The sequence below is a fragment of the Candoia aspera genome, chromosome 3, assembly GCF_035149785.1.
Source record: "Candoia aspera isolate rCanAsp1 chromosome 3, rCanAsp1.hap2, whole genome shotgun sequence".
NCBI lineage: Eukaryota > Metazoa > Chordata > Lepidosauria > Squamata > Boidae > Candoia > Candoia aspera.
This window is the reverse complement of record NC_086155.1, coordinates 19,682,187-19,689,013: the sequence shown is the minus strand read 5'-3', so window position 1 is coordinate 19,689,013 and position 6,827 is coordinate 19,682,187.

Below are 6,827 nucleotides of genomic sequence, written 5' to 3'. Positions count from 1 at the left end.
TTAATCTGAAGAGGAGCAAGTAAAGATGATATTTTTTCAACCAGGTGCCATGGGACCTCTGTACTGAGACTAGATTAAATGACATATTAAAGCAAAGCTGGACAGCCCACCATCTACAAACTGCCTGATTCTGGTACCTATCTCCCACCTCTACCTTCATACAATCAATATTTGGTAGGGGAAGACTGGAATGTGTCAATTTTCATAGTGTTTTTTTGGAGGGAGGGGGGCTTTCAAACAAAATAGATGTACTAAGCTTCTATAAACCCAGTTTGCTCAAGCCCCCTGATCATTTCTCTATTTTTTCTGTACCTTTTCAAGCTTTTTATAGGTGTGACAAATTAATTTTGGAGTGGGACAAATTTAGAAGGATGGTATGGAAGGTGCGGTAGCTTCAACTTGTTCCTTGCAACTATTTCTTCCTGTACATATTTTTTCTAGGCCTCTTTTATGATTATTTTTTTAATTGTAATTTTTGTGATCATTATGTGCGTTTCAGTGTAGAACAGTGCTCCCCAAACCTGAGTAAATTACCCAAAATTGGGTAAAAGTGGTTTTTCTTTGGGTAACGACACACGAACCCATTAAATTGACTTAAAGTGTTTTACCTACATTGGGCGAAAAGGACTTTCTGATAAGCAGTTTTGGGCAATGAAGGAAAAAGTTTGGGAAGCACTGGTGTAGAAATATTGCAACTCTTACATGTGAGTTGATCTTCAAACCTGAAGAAACCATTGTGCAACATTTTCCCTCTTCATTTTGAAATTCAGGCTGACGGAAGCGAGATAAAATATTGGCTGGTCTCCATTTCATAATCTTATCGAATGTAAGGATTGGAAGGGGATGTGGAGATAATCTATTCTAATCCCCTGCCCAGGGAAGGATTCTATTGCTACAGCATCTCAGACAGATGGCAACACAGCCTCAGTATAAATGCCTCTAGTGAAGGAGAGTCCATCACTTACTGAGGGAGCAAGTTCAACAACTCCTGCCATTAGGAAATTCTTCCTGATGTCTGCTTCCTTGTACTTGTAATTTAAACCTATTTATTTCATGTCCTAACTTTTGAAACCACTTTGATCAATTCTGCCCCACCTTGTACATGACTGCTCTTCAGATACTTTAAGAGAGCTATCACGTCTTTCCACAGTCTTCTCAAGGCTAAATATAACCAGTGGCTCCAACTATTCTTTGTAAGAAAGAATGTAACACCATTGTTGTGCAAGCTGCACTGGGTACCAGTTTGCTTCTGGGTCCAATTCAAGGTGTTGGTTATCACCTTTAAAGCCCTACATGGCATGGGGCCAGCAACCTGAGGGACCACCTCACCCCCATCACATTGACTTGTCCCACCCAGTCAGGCAGAGAGGGCATGTCGCGGACTCTGTCCACGAGGGATTGCCAATTGGCAGGGTCCAGGAGGTGGGCCTTCTCTGCCGTGGCACCCGCCCTGTGGAACAGCTTACCCCCAGAGGTAAGACAGGCCCCCACTCTCCCAGCCTTCTGGAAGGGGGTGAAAACATGACTGTGCCACCTTGCTTGGGATGGGAGGGGGGATAGCCATTCTTGGGGGTGGCTGGTACTGTGATCGTGCCAAGTATAAAACCCTATTGCCATCTTGAATTTTACATTTTATATCTGGTATTTTTATATTTTTATCGGTATTTATGTATATTTATATTGTACTGATTTTATATTGTACTGTTTTTAATGACTGTTATTTTATTACCTGTAAGCCGCCCAGAGTTGTGTACAAGATGGGTGGCAGAGAAATTTGATAAAAGAGTCCCCCTTTTTGGGGGGAGATGGGTGGTAATAGAAATTTGGATAAACAAACAAACAAACAATATTTTCTTCCAGGTCCCTCTTCATCTGGACATATTTCAGTTTGTCAGTGTCCTTCCTGAATGTGGCGTCAAGAACCGGATGTAATATTCTAGGTGTAGTCTGACCAATGTAGAATAGAAATTACTTTTCTTGATCTTGACACAGTATTGTCCAGTGTTTCTCAGTCTTAGCAACTGGATGTTTTTCTCCTGTTTATCTTTAAACGGGACTTGGACTGAACAGCCTTCCAGAGAGAGAACTGTCCTTGCTGTGCTCATAGCTACCGTATATTTCAATACAGCCTTCAAAACAAAGTTTAGATATTATTAGTCCTGAAGTTCCACCCACACACATTATTATAAAAGCCATCAATTTAAAACTTGTTCTATTCCTGGAGATAAATATTTATAGTGCACCATGCAGGTCAATAAAGTAGCTTGAATCTGAATTTGGACATTTTGTAAATCTCCCCTCATGATCCGGCTGAAGTGAAGCACTTGTTAAGTATGACTGATTTCAGTGATCTTTTCAATGATAAGCATACTATAAATATTTCTTACTGAAATCAATGGGATTTAAAGGCAATGCTTGTTTGCATTCTTTAAGTAAAAACTGTCCCTGTACATTAGCACAGGGTAGGGACATTACCTGTATATTTATGGGTATCCTTGTTGGAGGGGAGGGTCAAGAGGGAACAAATGATAAATGTGCAGAATGATATCATAATACAAATGACATGACTTCTATACTGGGGTCAGGTGTTGGGATGCAACTACATAATGGCAACAGTTGCATTACTATGCAGGTGTCGTCATTTTGGCATCACTGCAGTTTGCCACAGATGCCACTGAGTTCATTGCAATAACAAAATGCCTTAGAAAGCAATGTCCAATGTCCTGAATCCTCCCCAAAGCTATTGTATAAAAGTATGAATCTGGACCAGTGCTTCTCAACCGCAGCAAGATTGTGATGTGTGGACTTCAACTCCCAGAATGAGGGAATTGGCCAGGGGAATTCTGGGGCTTGAAGTCCACACATCTTAATGTTGCTGAGATTGAGAAATACTGGTCTAGACAAAGTATATACCAAGTGGCTCGTAGAGATTATCTACTCTACTGAGCTATTGCTGCATAATGTTGGAAAATATATTTTCTCACCCTCAATTATATACTAGTCTTTTTCTACCTCAGTCTCAAGAATTCTTTAGAATTTCTTTTGATAGTCCTCCTTTGGCTCAGGAGAGATCAGAAAAGTCACACACCAGGCATTTCTATAAAAATAATTTTATTTACAGAAAGCAAACATATTTACAGGCTCTCAGTGAGAGCTGCTTAACTCTCTACATGCCTACACAGAAGGGAAAATGAAACTAAAACAAGTTCAGGCAAGTTCTTCCCTCCAGGTGCAAAAACTAACATCTGAAAAGAGGACAATTAAATTCAACCTCTTCACCTGGCCAAAATGATTAGTTACCATAGTAACCTTAATCTGTAGTAGAAAACATTAACACTTCCCTTTTTATACTACAGAATAAGATGCAAACCAATTTTGACAACTCTGTATGTCTTTCCATTCACAATATTTCAACATTATTTCTTCAGAAAGCTACCATCCTTCTCCCTGTGTATTTTCAAACCTAGGTAATTTGTTACAGTTCCAAGGCTTTTTAATATGAAATGGCTTTTCATGCAGGCTTCAAAATTAAGCCTTTGTTTTTCTGTTGGTGTGAACAGCAGCAAATCATCAACATAAATGCACAGATACATACAGCCTTGTTTGTCTTTCTTCATATATACACATGGATCTGCTTTTCCTTTTTCAAAACCAAAATTCTGCAGTTTTTCATCTAATTTTTGGTTCCAGGATCTAACAGCTTGTTTTAACCCATAGATTGACTTCTGCAGTTCACAGACTAGATTCTCCCCTTTTTCATAGCCAGGGGGTTGCTGCACGTATAATTTGTGGTCTAAATCACCATAGAGAAATGCAGTTTGAATGTCATAGTGGTGAACTGACATTCCTTTCAGGGCAGCAATTTTTAACAGTAATCTAATTGATTCACCTTTAGTAACTGGTGCAAAAGTCTTGTCAAAGTCTAAATCTTTCCTTTGAGTGAACCCTTTTGCAACTAACCTTGCTTTATATTTTTGGATTTTGCCATCAGCATCCCTTTTCAGTTTGAAAACCCACCTACAACCTAGACAGCATTCTTTGAGAGGTAGATTTACCAGTTTCCATGTTTTATTTTCTTTCAAGGATGCTAACTCCTGTTGCATGGCAGAATGCCAATTTTGTGCAATCTCAGGTGGTAAAGCATTCACTTGTTCTAAAGACTCAGGTTCTGTGAATATGTGAAATGCCTTTACTGTTTCAGCCTGAAAACGTGATGGAGGAACACTTTTATTACTCCTCTGAGATCTGCGAGGTAATACAGGGCTTAAATTTTGACTCCTATCACTTTCCTGAGAAGCATCTGTCTCATCAGACAGATCTTCAGTTTGCTTTTCTGGCTTAATGTCCTCACTAGGCAAAAGATCACTATCAGCAAGTCCTTGCTGTTCTCTTGTGGTGGTGGTCAGTTCAACTGGAGAGCTAGAATTTAATCTCCCCTAGTTTTGTTCAGCAAAAGAAGCACTTTTGCTAATTATTAATTTCTCTCCCATTATGAACCTGTAGCTCCTTTGGCTTTGTTCATAGCCAACAAAGATGGCTTTCTTTGTTGTGGGGCCCCCTTTCCTTCTCTGCTGTTTTGGAATGTGAACCCATGCAGTGCTAAGATGGTTTACCTTTGGTTTCACACCATAAAACAAATGGAATGGAGTGTCCTGAATCACAGAGTCATACAATCTGTTTTGTACATAACATACAGTAGATATAGATTCTGCCCAAAATCTGAACGATAACCTGGAATCTTTAAGCATGCATTCCATTGCATTTTGCAAAGTTCTGCCCTTTCTTTCAGCAACACCATTTTGTTGAGGGGTGTAAGGGTTAGAAAGAATTTGTTCTATCCCCTTTTCCACTAGGAACCTTCTGAATTTGTGAGAAAGGTGCTCTCCTCCTCTATCACATTGGAGTGCAGATACAGGCCTAGGGAATTTTCCATTTGCCCATGTCACAAAACCTTTAAATTTCTCAAATGCCTCATCTTTATGTTTTAAGATGTAGATAAATGTGTATCTTGAGAAATCATCAATTATGGTCATTGCATACCTTGCTTGTCCAAGACTTGGAGCAAAAGGACCAATAATGTCAGAGTGTACAATTTCCAAAGGTCTAGTTGTAACTCTGTCACTGTGCTTACTCACAGGAGCTTTTAGTGTTTTGCATTCTTTGCAAACTACACAGTCTAAGTATTTATCACAGGGTTTTATCTTTAGGTCAGCACACAGCTGTGGCATTTGTGCTATATACTTGAAATTAGCATGACCAAATCTCCTGTGCATCAGGTGTACACATTGGTCATGATATGGCGTGTTGCCAACTGCAGCCTTGCAGCTTGGCTTCCTTGCATTTTGCACAATGTACAAGGAGTCTTTTAATATACCAGTAGCACACAATTTTCCATTTTTACGTATCTCACCACCATTTTTCTTAAATGTTATGACATACCCTGTTGCAGCCAATTGTGCCACAGATAAAAGGTTTGATTGTAAATTTGGCACATACAACACACCTTTTACAGTTTCTCCCAAGCAGGATAAATACAAGTCACCTTGTCCCATAATTTTGGTCACAGACCCATCAGCCAAAGATACACTTTGTCTTTCAGTTTTAGACAGTGACACAAAAGAGCTTTTACAATTACATAAATGACAATTGGCCCCAGAATCTAACACCCATACATCAGAATTACCCTTCTCAGCAACCTGTGCAATTTGGGTTGTCTGAAGAGCCTTCTTCTGTGTTGCCCTTATGTCCTTCTTCTCTGTCTTTCTACTCTTGGGTCTCAAGGCACAGTCTTTCTGCAAATATCCAGCTGAACCACAAGTGAAGCATCGCTGGCTGGCTAGCGCTGTGGCCTCAGCTTCCTTTCCCTTGTTTTCTAGTACTGCAGCTTTCCCGAAGAGATGGGGGGGGGGATCTTTCCTCTCTCTTCTCCCATTCAGCGAGTAAGTGCTGTGTAACATACGATGGGGTGGGGTCTGTTTCAGGCATAGCCTCCAGGTACAAATCAGCGTGTCCCACATTTCATTCAGTGAGGACAGGAGGATATAGGATTTTGTGAGAGGTGTAAATTCCATTCCTCTCTCCTGCAACTCAACAAACAGCTGCTGAATATAATGCAGGTGCTCAGGAAGGCTATCTCCTTCTGCAAGGTAGGCTTTGTACAGCTTTCTTGTCAGGGTAACTTTACTCCCTGCTGTTGCCTTTACATACAAGTCTCTCAAAGCATCCCAAAGTTGCTTTGCAGACTGCATACCTTGCGCGTGGACTAGCTGATTGTCCTCAACTCCCAGGATAATGGTGGCTCTAGCCCGCTCATCCTGTCTCAGCCATTCAGCACTGGGATTTTGGGGGGGTTGCTCACCAATTGGCAGCCAAAGATTCTCTCTGCGAAGATACATCTCCATCTTCAGGACCCAATTCAAATAGTTGGTCTCTGATAGGTGCTCCAGAGGCATTGCTGAGGGCTGGGACATAGCCATGGCTTCTTCCTTCTTTTGCAAGTCACCTCAGCTGGCTTCTTTGTCCTGTAGACTGGCAGTTGCTGGAAAATCTCCAGGTGGCTCCAAAGAAAATCTTCACAGGTTTTTGCTACCTGCCTTTAAATTGTGCATGAGGTGTGGAGCTGATCTCTCTATTCTCTCTGGGGTTTTACTGGGCTTCTTAGTGGGTTTACTGGGCTACTTACTGGGCCCATAACCTGTTGGCAGATTGCTAGGAAAGCCTTTGGCTCAGGAGAGATCAGAAAAGTCACACACCAGGCATTTCTATAAAAATAATTTTATTTACAGAAAGCAAACATATTTACAGGTTCTCAGTGAGAGCTGCTTAAC